Genomic DNA, 17,969 nt, shown 5'->3' on the forward strand with positions numbered 1-17,969 from the left:
TAGCACCAAGGAAAAGAAAAAGTTATGAGTTCCAGTATGTATTGGCCATCAGATAGTATCAGGTGTGTTTCTCAGATAGAAAATATTTAGTGCTGTGTTGATTGGTTCAGTAAAAACATGCTTTTTATTCTCATATAAATGACTTCTGAAAGGTAGGTTGCTCCTTACCAGTGGATGCAGCAATGTGGGAAGCGGTGGTGACAGGTATTGTGTGTCTCGCAGCTGCTTGTCTCAGACGCTGGAGCTGGGCAAAGAAGGGGAAAAATACCGTATTTGATTCTTTACATGGAACAACCACTATCACAGCTCACTTTCTTGTGACCATTAGTACATCCTGTTGAATGCTTTGGAAGGAGACCTTTTTCTGTTGTAAATACAATTCAGACTGTCAAGCAAATGATCCCCTCTGTACCAAAGTGTTTGCCAGCTGCTGTTACATCGGCTGCTGGGGTGCTTTTGAAGCAAGCTCGCTGAACCACAGCTGGGAGGATGACGTGTTTGTCCATGTGGTCTTCCTGCTTCCTTTGCACTGGTTTTGGCATTTGAATGCATTGTGAGTTGACTGAACTTGCGAAAAAAAAAAAAAATTGCAGTGAAAAAGGGAGTGGCTGTTTACAGGCATAATGCAACAAATTATGTTGCAGTGCCAGAAATTTTGCAAGGATGAAGCAAAGGGAGCATCAGGGGAAGTGCATCAGCAGAGGGAAGGGCAATGAGACCTCCCTCACACAGGAACTATTAATTTTATTCAGCTGTTTTTTGAACCCATGCCCTTGGCGGGAGGAGATCAGGCTCGTGAGCAGGACCTAGACTTGCTTCTTGTTACAGGATTCTGAAGTGTACCTCACAAATTCATTAACTCATACTTTTTTCAGGATTTTCCAAGCTTTCCCAGTTATTTAAATTTATTAGGTCACAGGCTTTTTTGGTGAAGGCTGAAAAAGGCAGTGGCTGTTGCAGGTTTTTCTCTGTCATCTGTTCTTCTCTGGTAAGTAGTAATCCATACTTTTTCTTGTTTTCACTTCAATAGTGTCTGACAAATCAAAACAGATTTGCAGTCTGACACATGTAGCTCATGCTCTGCTGTTATGCAGATAGATACATCTGTGACCCACAGTTTCTGGCTCAAGTGACCTGAAATGCTACAGCTGAGTACAAGTTCTGATGAGCAGGCTTCCCCTTCCGAGATCTGAGCGAGGCAGTGTGCAGAAAGCATCCAGCCCTAGCAGCACAGCAGAACACAGGCGTCTATGAGTATTTCCGACTGTTCTCCATGCTCCTGCCAGTACCAAAAGAAAGGTCTTCCTTTTTCCATCTAACTGTCGACTTCTTTTTAGAGAAATACCATAGGAAAAAGTCCCACCCAGCTCTAGAGAAATGAGAAACGTAGTAGTCTGATTACTTTTCAGAGGTGACATATTTAGAAGGAGGAGGCAGTGCAGTTGAGGAATATATCTATTGGTGGAAACCTAGAGATTTGTTCAGAGATCCTGAAAATTTGCAAGTTACAGGAGGAATTAATAACACAAAAATACCAGACAGCTAGTCAATGACAACTGTTTGCTGTAATACATCTGGCTCTCCTTCTGTGGGGAAAAAAGCTTCCTGTGAACATTTCAGCACCTCCAAATGATACTTTAAGAACAAACCTATTTATCTCACTTTTCCTTTTTTTTCTACTGCCTCCTGTAAAGAAGATGACATCTATAGTGATTGGAAAATGACTAAATATTAAAAATATAATTTCAGATGCAATTTAAAAAAAATTGTTTATAATTAGTATAAGTTAAAGAGTGACATAGATATACTAAAGACTTCGTTTCTTAGCAACATATTCATGGAGTCTTTAAAAAATAGTCCTGTGGCTGCAGGAATATAAACATCTATCTATCTATCTGTTTAATTTCAGCACCATGGTTGCAAAATAAATACTTCTACAGGAGTTTGCAAAGATAAATCCATGTAATTTTTTTTTTTTTAAATCTACTGCCAGGAGGAGGTTGACAAGTTAGAATACTTGAGGAAAAAAATTGTTCTCAGTAAAACATTGCTACCAAGTAGCTACCATTCCCAGCAAAAGTTTGTGTATGTGTATTTGCTTTCATCTGAAGCCAGCTGAAGAAAAATACTTTACATAGCACTTATCAGTTATAAATTTAGATATTTGTAGTCTGAAGCAATTTCTTCATTGGATTGCATGTTTCAGCCCTATTTTTGCTTCAGACACACTGGAGGCAGAGCTGTGTGGAAGTGAGGGCTGTAGCAGGAAAACTTAAAACAGTCCATGCCAAAGCAGCCTGGTAGCCTAGAGTGAAACTTTTGCAATGCCACTTGGACAAGTGATAAAGTCTAAATTACATTTCAGGATTCAGATTATTTTTTTTTTATAATCCCTCACGAGCAGTGACTTCTGGTAATTTCTAAGGTGCCTTAATCTTCATCCATTAAACTCTCCAGATGCCTAAAACACTATCATGCTATCTGCAGCTCCTTCTGGTCTACATAACACAGTCATGAAGAAGGAGATGAAGGAGATAGAATTTTAATCCATGATAGCTTGAAGCAATTAACCCCCTGCTTCCTAAAACAGTAATTTGACATCCATTGACTATGTTGAAGATATTCTGGTTTGCAAAAACCAGCGTGACTGACCCCCCAGCAGGGAAGGACCATGACTCTGCAACATGTGTTTGGAGTGTTCACCCCTCAACAGAAAACTGCTGAGCCCTGAGGACCAATTATTGCTTAACTCATGACAACCAAGTCCCTTTGTGAGCATGAGGCTTTGAATTTGATGCATGCGTCTGGTATGTGGGTGATGTGACCCTCTCTGTTGTTTTCCCTTTCCTTTCTCTGGTACTTTTCCAGTGCAGTGGTGACAATATCTAAAGCCCTTGGCTGTTATCAGCCCCTTTGTGGTGGGCAAGATTTCTGGTTTTGCTGTTTACAAACAGGGAAGGACTGGTGGGTGATGTAGTGGCCGGAGGATGTCTTAGGCAGAGTGATCATGAGATGTTAGAGTTTTTGATTCTCAGAGAAGAAGAGGGGGTCAGCAGAACAGCTGCCTTGGACTTCTGGAGGGCAGCCTTTGACCTGTTGAAGCACCTGGTTGACAGAGTCCCTTGGGAGGCAGTTCTGAAGGGCCAAGGGTCCAGGAAGGCGGGACATTTCTTCAGAAAGGAAGTCTGAAAGGTGCAGGGGGAGGCTGTCACCATGCGCCAAAAGATGAGCTGGTGGGGGAGAAGACCAGCCTGGCCAAACAGAGAGCTTTGGCTGGAACGTGGCAAAAAGGAGTTTACCACCTTTGGAAGAAGGAGCAGGCAGCTCTGGAGGACTATAAAGATGTCACAAGGTTATGCAGGGCGAAGATCAGAGAGGTGAAAGCCCAGCTAGAACTCAGGCTGGCCACTACTGTAAAAGATAAAAAAAAATGTTTTTTCAAATACATTAGAAACAAAAGGTGTACCAAGGATAATCTTCATCCTTTATTGGATGCAACAGGGAACATTGCCACAAAGGCTGAGGAAAAGGCCCAGGTGCTTAATACTTTCTTTGCCTCAGTCTAATAGCAAGGCCAGCTACCCTCAGGGTACCCAGCCCCCTGAGCTGGGAGACGGGGATAAGGAGGAGCAGAATGAAGTCTCCACAGTCCAGGCGGCGGGGTGGTGGTATACAACCAGATGTTGTCTACCTGGACCTTAGTAAAGCCTTTAACATCTTCCCCCACAGCATTCTTGTGAGGAAACTGGCTGCTCATGGCTTGGATGGGTGTACTCTATACTGGGTAAAAATCTGGCTGGGTGGCTGAGCCCAAAGAGTGGTGGTGAGTGGAGTTACATCCAGCTGGTGACTGGTCACAAGTGGTGTTCCCCAGGGCCCAGTGTTGGGGCCAGTCCAGTTTAATGTCTTTACTGATGGTCTGGGCGAGGGGATTGAGTGCACCCTCAGTAAGTTTGCAGATGACACCAAGTTGGGCAGGTATGTTTATCCACTTAAGGGCAGAAAGGTTCTGCAGGGGGATCTGGGCAGACTGGACTGATGGGCCAAGGCCAACTGTATGAGGTTCGAGGAGAAGTGCTGAGTCCTGCACTTGGGTCACAGCAACCCTATTTTGCAACGCTACAGGCCTGGTGAAGAGTGGGTGGAAAAAGATGTAATGGGAGTGTTGGTTGACAGCTGACTGAACATGAGCCAGCAGTGTGCCCAGGTGGCCAAGGCAGCCAACAGCATCCTGGCTTGTATCTGAAACAGCGTGACCAGCAGGACAAGGGCAGTGATTGTCCCCTTGTACTTGGCACTGGTGAGGCTGCACTTTGAATCCTGTTTTCAGTTTTGGGCCCCTCACTGTAAGAGGGACACTGAGGTGCTGGAGTGTGTCCAGAGAAGGGCAATGAAGCTGGTGAAGGATCTAAAGCACAAGTCTTGTGAGGAGCAACTGATGGAACTGGGGGTGTTTAGTCTCAAGTGGAGGAGGCTCAGGGGGAATCTTATCGCTCTTTACAGCTCCCTGAAAGGAAGCTGTAGGCAGGTGGGGGTAGGTCTCTTCTACCAGATAACTAGCCACAGTATAAGAGGAAATGGGCTCAAGTTATGCCAGGAGAGGTTTAGATTGGATACTAGGAAAATGTTTTCCACTGGGAAGATGGTGAAGCATTGGAACAGGCTGTCCAGGGAGGTGGTGGAATCACCATTCCTGGAGGTATTTTAAAAACATGTATACATGGTGCTTAAGGACATAGTTTAGTGATGGCACTTGGCAGTCCTGGATTAATGGTTGGACTTGACGATATGTTTTCCAACTTAAGTGATTCTATGATCGCCATGGTGACAGACTCCAGGAAGCTGTACCATCAAGTTCCAAAAGCCTAAGGTGATACCCACCTTCAAATCTTGTCTAGTTCTGAACAGGTCGTTGGACATGACCTCCAGGATCACTTCCAACCTCAATTATTTCATGTTTCTTGCACAATTTCTCAGCCATGTGTCCCAAGTCAGGCTTATCATCAGTGCAATTGATTCTCTCATCTTTGTGTATCAGTATTTGTGGCTGATGAAACAGTATCTCTGGGCTTACTCTGTCAACAGACTTGTGCCTTCTGACAAAATCTTTGGTGAACGCTACTGATATCTGAAGTTCTTGTAATTACCCCTCTTCCAGCTCATGTTGCCCGATACTGTGGGAGAGCAGCAGTGATACTCTTTAATTTCAGCTTTAAGCAATACAAAACAGATACTCTCTTTGATGGCACATCCTGGCTCTTAAAATTTAACAGAGGACATTAAAATTGCTCCTTTATGGTTTTACATCATTTTCTAGAAGAGAAAGTGATGATTTTTAAGGGAATGTGATGGTAGTATAAAATTTTATGTCACATAAAATAAAATATCTCATTCAGATTTTTCTCTTCCAAATGTACTAACTTGTTATATGATTCTCTGTGAATACATTTAACCAGGAGATAATTTTTACTGCTGTGCTACAGTCCATAGAATCAGAAACTCACAGACTAATAGTGCAGGGAAGGGCAACAGTAAAAATTTTTTTTGGGGAAAATGCTGGAATAAAAACCTCCACATTTTCTTCTTACTGAGAGCTTTAGAAAATAACCACAAAAAAATTCCTCTGCCACTTTAGTTAAGAAGTCTAAGGTGCCTCAATCTGATGATATAAATGACAACTTACCACTTCAGTGATCTTCCGCCTCCTGCTTTTATGTAACCGTCATGCAAGGGCTCGTGTTGCACAAATGGCAAGGATTCTTGGGAAATGTATACATTTTTATACAGAAATGTCAGTCATTGTACTTATCTTTTCAGTAATCTCCTCTCCCAAGAAATCGTTAATCCACTTTAGTGGGAGACTATAATTGTTGCTGTGGTGTTTTGTTGGTTCAGTATGACAGAACCAGTAAAATGATTTTTAAAGTATTTGCAGTGTTTAATATTGCATTTTATTTGGTATGCTTGCTGCAAGCCTGTTCCTCTTGAATTCACTGGCAGACACATTGCCTTTGATGGAACAGTTTTCAGTTCTAGAAGATTTGACAGAGCTAGAGTAAATAATTCAGTACTTGAAGGAATACTGATATATTTTTAAATTACTTCCTTCTACCAAATAACTCGCAACTTGACACGAGTTAATCCCACGAAATATAACTCACTGCTTCATTTCACTCCCAAATAACTGTTCACATTTCACCATGGTATATTTCTGCTCACTTGAGTGTCTTCTTGGGAAATAGTTTATTGCCTAAGAAATAGTTTATATGCTCTCAGTGATGTGCAAGGAATGCACTGGATGATTTGCAAATGCATATAGAACCAGGTTTCTCCTCTAAACTTTTGCAAACTATTTCAAATATTTCTGTTTTCAAACAAAGGAAAAGCAATTGCCAAGTGAAAGTTAGCATCATTCATATAGAAAAAGTTACTTTCCTTTTTAAAGCACTTCAGGTCATCAATCAGAAACTATGCTTTTTGCTGTAATAGAGCCGGGATGATTCTTCCAACTTGCGTACCTCTTCTTTATTAATAATTATCCAACTCACTGTAACTAATTTAAAAATATGATATTTCGATAAAGGGGGAAAAAAAAGGCTCAAATGAATTATTGCAATACTGATATCCCAAAAATGGAATATCACCTACTACGTCAATAAACTATACGTTCATCTTTGGTCAGTGGTTTGTGCTGTGTGTAGTCCTGCTTGCACTAAAATGTCAGCAGTTCATGAAAGTGGATAGAGTTTAGGGTGGTAATGTGCTAAAAAAACCCAAACAAAAACATCAAAAAACCCCATTCTGAGTCAAAGCCTTGTTAAGGTTATATGTGAGTGCTGGTGGCTCCTTGCAGTGTAGTAATTAGTGTTGTATGGTCATACATGCTGCCACATTTTGCTTCATTCATTTTGCTTTCTCAGCTAAGAAAATTTGAAATGCCACTTTAATTTCAGAGCTGTGAAGTGAATAACAGGGGCCAGGGTGTACGCATCTGTGCACCGCATGTTTTCCATAGAAATACAGAATTACAATCATTTTGCAGTGTGAATGTTCAGCACTGAAATATAATAAAGCAGTAATACAAAATAGATTATGAGGAATTGCTGATGATATTCAGAGTTGTTACTTGCATGTATTTTTTATTTTCTTCCATCGAAAAAGCTTGGGAGATGTAAATAAAATTAATTCAAGAATGATGTTAGACTATTGTAAGTACGTGTGTGAGTCTGGTCTCAGTGCTAGTGTGCTGGATATGTTAATTATAAGTGAGATCACAGAACATCTGGAAAAATCCTGGATGACAAAACCAAGCCAATATAACTTCATAAAAGGTAAAAATCTCAAGTGAGATGTTGTCTGGTATACTTATTTTCAGAGAAATTATGCAAAGAACAGATGGGAGAAGTTACAGATGTAGCCTTGGATTTCAAAATAGCTTTTGACAGAGACCAGTGCCATGACCTGAATGGGTAAGCTTAGTCCATATCTCCATATCTTAATCCATATCTCCAAACAAAGAATAAACTTGGCTGGAGACAAGGAAAAGTGTATGAAGTGGGTTAAATGATAGTGTCATACACATGCCAGTGGAATTCCAGCCAGAGGAGTCACTCGCAATCGTGCTCTTGCCAGGAGACAAGACAATGCCGCAATGTTTCCCCATCTGTTTTATGCTGCAGGATGCTCCAGAAAGACCCCGGATAAATCCCACTTGTCAACACACCCCGTGTTCTTCTGGGTGACGCTTCTGTGGTTTGGAGGTGATGCTTCAGCAGTGGCAGCAGCTGACCCGTGGAAGCCCTGGGGCGGTGGGGACATTGCTGAGCCCAGCTGCTTGTGACGTGCAGGCGTCCCCAAGGAGGCTGGGTGGAGTGGCCGAAAGCCCTGCAAGCCTCCAGAACCAGCAAATCCACTGGGAATCTCTGGGGTAGATGAAATCTGTTATTTCTATTCTGGCCAGTACAAGAAAGGTTGATCTGAAGTTGGGATGGTGAAATGAATATGGATTCTTTTCATTGTGTAAAAGGTAAAAAAAAAAATAATCAATCCCGCAGTAGATTATATTTTTAGTATTAAAACATTTCACCTGAAATACAGTTCTGTGAGAACATGCTACCCAGAGGGCAGCTCTAATAAGGCACTGTTCCTGGGACCTTTATTCCTCAAGGAGATTGAGGTCACCTGAGCAATAACTAATTATAAATTTTCCCACTTACCTCAGGCCTTACTGACGATGTGTAGTCAGAGCAAGGAAATCTCTCGAACAAGCCTGTGTGGAAGGCGGGTACAGCGCTCAGGAACAGAACAGGGATTCCTTGTTTGCTTGAGACACTTGAGTTTCCTGCCCTGGCTGACTTAATAAAATCAACTTGCAATGTTGTCAGTGATTCTGTGTCAAGGGGTGCACCTAGTGTGTAGCAGTCTCAGAAGGAGGTGAGGACAGAGGAGTAAGAAGTCCAAAGAAGTTCAAGGGACGTTAGCATTTTCTGTGGCAAGCAGTATTGCTACTTTTGTGAATTGGAAGACGAAAGCAGGGCTAGGTGATTTATTTTGCTGGTATTTCTGTTGTTATGTTCTGCTATGAATATGGGAGAAACTTTTTCATTTCATTTGGTGTGAAAGTGGGACTCTGCTGAGAAGACCCCAGGTCTGGGTTCTATAAATCCCAATATAGTAACAGTGGCCCTTCAGATTCAGATTTATTAAATTTAAACAGTGTCCACATTGAGACTGAATGAATTATTTTTACACACATGGAAAAACAACCTAACGTGTAGTCCTAGCCTACTACAGAAAAAACTTAGGAAAACAAACCAATTGAGAGAGGGTAAGGTACCCCGGCACTTTAATCAGCATTCTTATTGCCAAACTCTCTTGTAATGTTTATTTTTCATTTTTTCCTCTAGTTTTTCTGCCTTTTTCTTCCCCTTTCTAATTGCTTTGTATTTTCTATGTTGTTGGTGGGGATTCATGGTAGATGTAATGAGATCTTACACTGTTACAATTCTGGTATGCTTTTATATCATAGTTCTTTCCCTCAGCTGTCCATCTCTGCTGCTTATCTTCAGGACTGCAAAATGCTCATCTCCTCCACTGTTTTGTTCATAAGTAGTTATCAGCAAAATCAATGTACAATATCTTTCAGAATAAGAAGTGATGCAAAAATATTGAGTTCCAACAGAATAAACAAAGTGAGAAGTCCTATCAGTAAATGTGGCAGAGGACTAAGTATAGTGCAATACACTGTGCTCTTCATACTGCAGATCCACAGTCGCCATCCTCTCAGCCTGTCTGCTGTGCAAATCAAGTATAAGGACAGGTGGTGTAACTGTCACCTTTTTGAGAAAATTTCTGATTGGAGGGCACGTGCTGAACAGAATTGACTGTGCTGGGGGGACATGAACAATGTCTGCAGTGCCCATCGTCTCACTAGGAGGGTCTGCTTGGCCAAGGGAATCAACCAGCTTTGCTGCGTCTTACCATCTTTCTCTGCAAGGAACAACAGCAAGAACATGAGGGGAACCTAGAACTGTGCTGATTTAATGACTTTTATGCACTGTGCTTGCCAGTTCTCGCACACACACCCACACCCACACCCACACCCACACACACACCCTCCAGTATTAACAAATGTTTTGTACTGCTTGCAAAGAAAATAAGAAATTATAGTGGTCACTCTCTAGATTTTGGTTCTCCAATGTCTTTTCAAATGGCCATAAACTCTTCTGCCAGTTTAGAGTGGCTTGTTCTGATTTGGAGATGAGTTATACGTACTGTGAGCTGCGGTGGATGATTCCACGGCTACTAAGCAGTGGTGATTCATGTTGCAGTTTTTCATGAGTGCAGTGTGTCCTCTAGTCCTACCCTAATGCCTCAAGTAAACGTGACAGTCCACAAACACACAGCCCACCTAAGATAAAAATAGATGTGTGAGTAGGATTAAAACAATGGCACTCAGTAATGCCTTTTATGCTGAAAACAGTATGTTCAAATTCTACCATAAAGAGGAAAGGAGTGTTCAGGTTAATTCTTCTTGCCCAAGAGACCCTCATTTTTGCTAGTTGGGAATCTATTCCAGCTATGGAAGATGAACAAGTAAATTCCCCCCTACCCCTCCAGGTATATTATTTTGTGCAAAACTTGTTCACTGTCAGCTAATAACTGTGTGTGAGGCAACATACGTGAGGCAATATGCCTCCTTTTAACAAACTGTACTGAAATGATAAGGGGGTTTCAGGAAAAAATGTTGCCACAGTGCACAGGCTCCATGCTTTTCTGGTTTTTCCTTTGTGTGCCATTAAATTGTACATTTGCAGTTTGAAGCTCTGCCCTTTTTGTTTGACTCTGCCCAGTTTGTCTGACTGGATAAAACTTAATTTATTTATATTTATGTAATGTTTATATTTTAAAATTCCCTATAGCCACAGACACTTGACAAATGTTTATCAAAATCTTTGCAGTTACTCTAAACTTATTAATATGTAAACAAAATTCCTGATGCATTAAAGGGCTAACCTGACAAATGTCTTCTTGAGACACGACAAAACATAAAAATAGCTACTTGGTTCTTTAAAAATATCCCAAGGCTATAAATTAGCCCATCAGAAGGCTGTATTATCTTTCACACAACAGAGAAACACAGATGCCTTCTCTAGTGTCAAAACTAGATGTTGTTATGCCAACATGCAAAGCTTCCAGCCAGCTCCATTTCTCCAGACTGCATATCTTTCCAATTTATTCAAAACTCTTTGTGTGATAAACATAACGGACTTTAATTATTCCAGTTAAAAGTTTCATGGCACTCTAAGCAGAATGGAAAAGCTGGGATTGCAGACTGGTTAGAAAAATCAAGGCAGAACGAGGATTTTTTTGGGCAGCCTAACAGAATTTGAAATATAATGAAAGTTAACGTTTTTATTGAAAACCAAACTTTGGTTATTTTTGAAATATTAGTAATGAGCATAAATTAATCAGTCGCAATTGAGTAGTACATAAGTGTCTGTGTTCACTGGAAGCTGAAAACCTTCTATTTATTACTGGTTTTAGTGGTTATAGAACTTGTTCATTGCAGCAGTGTAGCTCTCAGGGTAAAATGCCAAGTGCAGGATGTTCCCTAACTACCCACATTTTTTCCTTATGGGATTCTCGGTAGAAGTAGAATGAGACAGAGTTCAGAAGACACCAGGTACTAGTGAGAATTCCTTTGAATGATTTCATTTTACTAACACCTAGTTCTCATTTACTTGTATTATATTTTATATAGAATTATATAGAAAAAAGTTTCTTGAAATAACCTGAAAGATGTGATAAAGATTTATGTGAAGTCCGAATTCCCATTACAATTCAGGAGTCGAAGATGGCTGGAAGAAAGTTTATTTTATTTTTCCACTTATTTGGTATGGAAATTCAAGTACTGTCCCTTGTGTTGCTACCATGGTTTTGTTTTTTTCCACTCCCCCCTTCCCCCCCTTTTTTTTTTCTTCCCTTTTTTTTTTTTTTTTTAATTGTGCAAAGGAACAGGATTTTTGATTCTCTTGAATGCTCAGGAATATATTTGGGCACTGAAGCCATGGAGATAATTTTTAATGATGATCATCTCAGCTTAATGTCATGATTCTTGGTGAGAAGATAAGGTTTCAATCATATATCAGTAAACCCACTTAGGACAATCTACAGATGTTTAATGGTACAGCAGTAAAAATAGACAAAGAGGCTCACGTGTTTTTCATTTTTTACATATGATTCAAACTCAGTCACAAAAAGCCCAATGAGCTTTTATAGCTGAAATGCGAAAGCCCTCAGAGAATGGAGGACTGTATTTTTAAGGCTCCAAAGGTGAGATAACTCTTTTGACATCCAATTTCCATCAAAGTAAGCTAGCCGTCTCCTTACTGTCACAAGCTGTGGCAATTGTGTGCTACACAGCAAGCACGCATGGGGAGTAGAGTAACGTTTGTGCCTTGAAGGTAAAACTGTTGAATATATTTTAGACCTGTATCTCCATTCCTTAAGCTGTGGTTTCTTGGGAGGGAGAGCCCAGTTTGTGTAACAGCAGTCTGTAAAAGTTCAGAGTCCAAATAGTGAAAACTATACGGTGCTAAAAGAGAATCCCTTATCTGGATGTCATTAGCAAAATGCTGTCTGACTTGCCAGCAGTGTACATACACATCAGCCACAGCTGTGCTTTCTAAAGCATTGACTTACACTTTTTTTATCTGCTTTGAAATAATTTGTTGAAGGCAAGAAATCACTTAATTTGAGCTGGTACAATAAAGATAGGTATGTAGATAGGTATTAATATGCTTTTAAATTGCAGTCAAAACAAGGGAAGTGTGATTAAATCTGCAGAAAGATTTCAGTCTTGGATTTGGTTCTGTTCTCACAGTGATGGAAATAGAAAGCATCTAATAGAAAAAGAAAACCACCCCAAAAAAATTAAGGATATGCAAACACTTCATGTTTTAGTGTGCAGTGGAGTGATACCTTATCTAAATTCCAATAATGTTGCAGGAATATCAGAAACAGTGTCAGTACAGTGTGAAGCTTTGCAAAGCAGGCACACATGTTGTAATGGAATCCAAGAGATGGCCTTGCATTCATTCAGGAAATTGGCTCATAATAAATGCACATGGTTCAAATGAACATGAAAGAAAGAAGTATACAGTGAAATTGGCCAATTTGGTTCTATATTCTAGTGGAATTAAAAAGCTGGAGTTATATGTAATCACACATCAAAGTCATGTCATACAAATGATACACAATCATATTACTTAGTAGTATATTTAATAATTGCAAGAGAGATAAGATTTGCTTGCAAGTCCTTTTCATGTAATCTAATATAGACCTCTTGTTAGGCTGTGTTACGTGGGGCAGGAATTTAGGTCATGTTCCTAGATTAAATGGCTGAAGAAACCTGCCTGTCTTTGGTTATTAGTTTGCTATAAATATGAAAAGTAGTAAAATGTTGAATGCTCGACCTGGAAGGAAAGAGCAAGCAGAAATACAGGTTATAAAATAGTGGCAGCCAGGCTTGCTGTGCAGATACATGCATTCTGTTCTGAGATCAGGTGGGAAACAGGACACAGCAGGACAGGTTGGCACAACTGAATGGGCATTCGTAGTGTCTGAGTCAGATCTCCGAATGGGCAGGTAGGGTGACAGTCATTCAAAGTGGTGTCATGAGCAGCTGCATGGATCAGGTTCATGCAATGTGATCTCATTCCTGAAATAACTTTGCGGTCCAAGTGTAATGTTCATAATCCCTTTCCTGCTTGTATGGCAGGAGAGGATGGGTGAGTTGGGCAACAGCTGGACCCTTTTCTCTTCTGATGAATTCTGTATCCCTGAATCCTCAAGAAGGATGTTTGTTGTCTATATACATGTTTGCAAAGAAGTAGCAGCCTTGTCTATGGGACCATCTGTGAGACTGCATGAGAACACTGGTTGCTTTTGCTGAAGTTTGAAACATTAACCTTTTGCTTGGAAAAGTCATGTTGGATGTCTTCCTGAAGGGAGTCTTTTTGGGAACAATTCAAGCAGTTCAGCTATCTGTGGATATGGTTCTGGGGAATGATATGTTATTTGGCTCACAGCCGGTGGGAAAGGATTGTTTTGTGGTGCATATGTAAGTGCAGTGTAAACTCTGGCTGCAAAGTGAACGCTAATTTAGGCATTTTCTAACTTCTGAGTACTTTGAAACCTTCATAACTTTAATGGAAATTTTTATTAGTTGTATATGTGATAGAGAATCTTGCCTTATAAGAACCTTGATTAGTATAAAACCCCATCAGAAATAAATTGAGAAGGTGTTCTACCAGCCAGAAAGTAGATAGTCTTTCTTTGGGCTGTATCCATTCTGAATTTCTCTGGAATTGCAACACATTTGTATCTTTGAAGAAGGGAACGGTATATGAAGGTCCTGTGAAATGGACAGGTTGTGGGAGAAAGCATGAAGGTGTCATGTGGGAATGAGGTGGTGTGGAGCAGAGGTTAAAGAGCTGCATCCAGATCCTGGTCCTTGGAGTGCTGCTTGCTGGAAGCCTGAACTTCCTGACTGTGGTGGAAAAATACCTTTTCTTACAACACTGAAGAATGATAGCAGCTAACAGGAGAACCTCCATCACTGAGTTGTTCTACTGGAGCAGTTATGATGAAGGGTTAAACTGGTTTCTAACTTTTAGGGGAAAAAAAAAATTAAGACAAAAATAAAATTTGTTTTTTTGGAAATAAGACTTACTTTTGAGCACAAAAGGCTAAGAAAACCTCATAAAACTTCTAACATTTTTTGTTGGAGAGGAAAGATTTATCAGCTTTTAAAAAATAATTCAGATTTCCTGATTCCTCCATTTTCTACTTTTACTGAACTTGTTTAGCCAGATTATATATATAAAAATCTAAGAATATATAGAAATCTTCAATTTTAGAAACAACAACATTGTTTCAAACTAAAAAGAAACTCATAACGTTATCTGCTTTCACAAAAGGTACTGCTAGTCTTGCAACTGCTAGCAATAAGCTAGTTCTATCTGTTTAACTATTTGTGGATGTCCATATTTTTGTCACAGAAATAGATGGTTGCTTGGGATCATGTACCAAATAATAATGAATACGCAATGTGAAAACATAACTGCAATATTGAAGTAGTCGAATTATTTAAATGTTATTTTTCTGCTGGGAGTGTGGCTGTACATAAACAGATGTGCATACGTATGTATAGCACAGCATAAAGGTTTTAATTTATAAGAACTGAAGAAAGCTCCAAGCCTTCTACTTCCCTTTATAATTATTTAAATGGCTTGTATATCAAGAGAAGGAAGAAATTCTTTGTGCAGTAGTTAATTGTGTGAAAATAATCTGTGTAAATAAAGTACAACTATTCAATATAAAAGTCACACTGGTACTCTTATTGTAGAAGAACAATGAATTTCTATCCTCTGTAAAAAGGATCATTATTTTCATGATTTTAGCTTGACATATTATTATGCTCATCTGAAATACTTTTATTACTGATGTTGTAAGTTCATCTTGGAAGATTGCTTTAACTCTGCACTGATTTTAATTCACCTAATTCATCATTTAACTGTGTGCAATATTGATCATCATACTACTCAGCTAAAATTAGGAAACCACATGGGAAAATGTGATGCTTTACATTTCTTACTACCACATTAAAATCATTACCCATCACGTTGCAAGGCATTATAGTGGTCTGTCAGTTTTAAAACACGAAAACATGATAATATGTTTATTCTTTTCTTCAATCTGATCTTTATTAATTTTGTTATTGTTATTTCTAAAGGATGTTGTTTGTCTTCCATTTTGCTGTTTACTATCAGAAAAAAACCCCTACCAAACAACCTTAAAATGCTGCAGCTAACACCAAGCCTTTGTCTTATAGGAATTTTGATTAGTTTTGAATCATTGTGTGTAACTGTGTAAGTCCTTCAGATTATTGTTCTTTTACAGGTAATTCTGTATATAAATAACTTGCCCTTGGAGCTGTGTTTTAATATGTGTTGCCTATTTTCTGACAGGAGGGATCATCATTTCACAATCATTCTTTTTTCCTGAAAAAGATTTTATTAAAATTATTATTTTTTCTTTTTCTTTCTGAATCAATATTTTTTAATTTGATAAATTTGTAGCTTCCTCTAATCAGATGGCATTGGTTTGCCATTAAAGTTTTGAGAACTTTAGGACCAACTAGCAGGGCACTGGTGTGTCCAGCTCTCTGCTGAGGGATCCCGAAGGACCTTGAAGGGAGTTCACCTGCCAAGGTCAAAGCTTGTCCTCAAGTGCTTTGATTGAGAGGCTCCCAACTTAATGCCTCCACCTTCCTGAGGAGAATCCATATCACCAGGAAACGTACTTGGGTCTGCTCAGGCAGAGAAGGGAATGAAGATGGGTTTCCCCCACCTTAGGTGACGGCTGCACTATGGAGGTGATTGTATAATGGAATATGGGCTAAGCGAAGAAGAAGCTTTTCCTTCGAGTTGTATCAAGAAAGTTGAAACAGCCACTGATACCCACATGGTGTTTGATCCTGTCCCTCTGTATTAAGCATACTGTAAAACTGCATAGGGGATCAGAGAGGGACATGAGTAGCAAAATGCCTGGGCTTTGAAACTTGATCAGCTTTATTCACCAGCTGCAGGCCAAAGAGATCTTTCTTCCAAAGCTGAGATGCTTGTGGGTGTCCTTGGAGTAATAAGATGCTTGTGAAGGGGTTTTGAGGATTGTGACATTGTATTTGTATGACAGAAATCCATTTCTGGATCTCTATGTAGTCGTTCAAAGGGACTCCTGAAAGTCTTTGCCCTTCTGTAAGGACAAATATGACAATTTCCGAGAACAGACAGATGCAATTCTTGGCCAGGATTGCACCCAGCTTAGCAACAGAAAGCAGAGGTGTATAAAACTATTGGCAAATAGCACTCTATTTCCTGCCTGCATCATTAAATTCATGGGCTGTATTGATGCTACACAGGCCAATATTCAGTCTGCCCACAGGGCAGAGTAAAATGCTTCTCAAAATTATGCAAGTACTCTGCAGAGAGCCTGTGTGCTGGGTTTCGTTTCTGTCCTGCTCCAGTAAACTGATCCCTACTCCCACACAATTTACTCTGTGGAGAAGAGCTTTAAATCCAAGCTGCTGCTCTTCTTTTGCTCAGCAGGTACCTGGGGCTTTTGGGGCTTGGTGTATAACCAAGGTCACCAGACAGGACCCTTTGCTTCAGACGCTTTTGCTTATATGATGAGCTGCACAAGTCTTTAGTGTTACGCTGACAAATGTATTACAAAGTACATTCCTGAAACGTACTTCATGCTGTGACTGAAATTGGTTTATGCTTGTAAGGGTATAGAAGTAGTAATAATTTTCAGTAGTGCTGTTATTAGAGCTTCTATAATTATAAGACTCGATCAGTTATTTAAGGGGTTCAGTCAGATTTATTAACACATTTTAAATTTCTGGCTGAGTGAGAAAGTGGGGGTGGAATTCCTATGAGCTAGACATTAACTGAGCTGTCTTAGTAATGGACTTGTCATAGTAATAATTACTTTTCTTTCATCGATGTCAGAACTTTGTTTATGAAATCTAAAGGATTTTGTCTAAAGACATGAAGAAGCACAGAAAAAAACTACTTGGTGCATATGTTTATGGCAGATGACATCTTTTGGTTGATCTATTTTACTTACTACACATTTGTTATAGCTTTCATCCACTAATGGTTTCCAGTATTTTCCCTTTGAAATTCTACATCACAAGACTATCATAAGTGCATTATCTCCTTAGATTTATTTGACCTAGACGGCAATAATTTTGCTGTCTGTTTGCTTTGGGGTTTTGTCTTTTGGAGTTTTTTTGTTGTTTTGTATTTCAGCTTCCAGGAGATTGTATGGCTGAAAAAAACCCATTCAAAACCCAAAACAATTAAGTGTAATATACTTTCCCATCTGTATTTACAGTCCCGGCAGGAAGAAGTTAATAGCTGAACAGATGGAGTGAGTACAAACTACCACTACATCTGTTAGATTTTGAGATTATGACAGGGTGCTTAGAGCCCAGCTCTGTGCAAGGAAGACACAAGGGCTTATGAAGCCAGAGCCCAGTGGGTAACTGTAGAGAGGGGGTGGAAAGCTGTTACCCATGAAGAAAGATGGAATCACAAATTGCCGGTCTTGCGGGGCCATCTTGTTTGTTTTGCTTCAGTGGTAAAATTCCTGATGTGGAGAGGAGCAGCCGCAGCCTGCCTGGGTGATGCCTGGAACAGATGGGGATGTGCTCTCTGTTTCAGATAGCTAAAAAGAGAAAATCATCTTCTTTTTCCAAAATCCTGAAAGGGTCTAGAGCAAAACAATAAAACAAGCTGTTGGTCATACTTTCCATCTGATCCACGGTTTTATTGTGTAAAATAGGAAAATCCCCCTTCACTAAATTATCCTCAAGTGTTCCTTAAGCACATCATATC

At 39.8% G+C, this 17,969-nt stretch overlaps 1 long non-coding RNA gene across 1 annotated transcript in view; it reads left to right on the plus strand.

Annotated features, from left to right (window-relative positions):
• The first annotated feature begins 739 nt into the window (after positions 1-739).
• Positions 740-17,969, plus strand: part of LOC130156726 (uncharacterized) — a 102,598-nt gene continuing 85,368 nt past the window's right edge. The window contains exon 1 of the long non-coding RNA XR_008824575.1: positions 740-988. This is a non-coding gene — a long non-coding RNA (uncharacterized LOC130156726). The remainder of the gene's footprint in view (positions 989-17,969) is intronic.

This window comes from Falco biarmicus, chromosome 11 (assembly GCF_023638135.1).
Source record: "Falco biarmicus isolate bFalBia1 chromosome 11, bFalBia1.pri, whole genome shotgun sequence".
Classification (NCBI taxonomy): domain Eukaryota; kingdom Metazoa; phylum Chordata; class Aves; order Falconiformes; family Falconidae; genus Falco; species Falco biarmicus.